The sequence below is a fragment of the Penaeus monodon genome, chromosome 32 (genome assembly GCF_015228065.2).
Source record: "Penaeus monodon isolate SGIC_2016 chromosome 32, NSTDA_Pmon_1, whole genome shotgun sequence".
Lineage (NCBI taxonomy): Eukaryota > Metazoa > Arthropoda > Malacostraca > Decapoda > Penaeidae > Penaeus > Penaeus monodon.
In genome coordinates this window covers 32,032,647-32,033,173 of record NC_051417.1, presented here as the reverse complement: position 1 = coordinate 32,033,173, position 527 = coordinate 32,032,647, and positions in this window count along the sequence as shown.

Sequence of the window (527 nt, the reverse complement as noted above, 5' to 3'; positions counted from 1 at the left end):
TATATATTTCACGGGCACTTGAGAGCCTGCGGTGGACGCTAGCCTTTTCTTTAGAGAACAAACACCAAGACATCCTCCACACTCACTCGGGTCTCGTATCTAAGTAGTGACAGGAATTCAAATTTATAAATGTAGCATTAACTCTAAACTTTATAGTTAATCATAGGTTACTTCATATTTGTGATTGTTGCATGTATGTTGTTTATGAATATTGGAATTTTAATGGTAGCTCTGTTCATGAAGCATAATAGTTTTGTTCAGTCAAGCTAGTTTATGAAATAGGTGCTAAAAAATACTAAAATGAAAAGAAGAAAGATCTAGTAGTTTTGTCGCGGCGTTTTTTGCCCTCATGCGAACCTATTTTAGGTTGTAGTCTCGCGATTGCACAGAAGGACGGAAGGTCTGTGCTTTTACAGCTGCGGCTGCGGCCTCATTTGTCCCGGCGGGTAAGGCCTGTGGTACATCCTTGAGTGGGTGGCGGGCGTGAGAACTAAGAGCACGCGGTGGCAGAAGCGAGCCGTCTAATA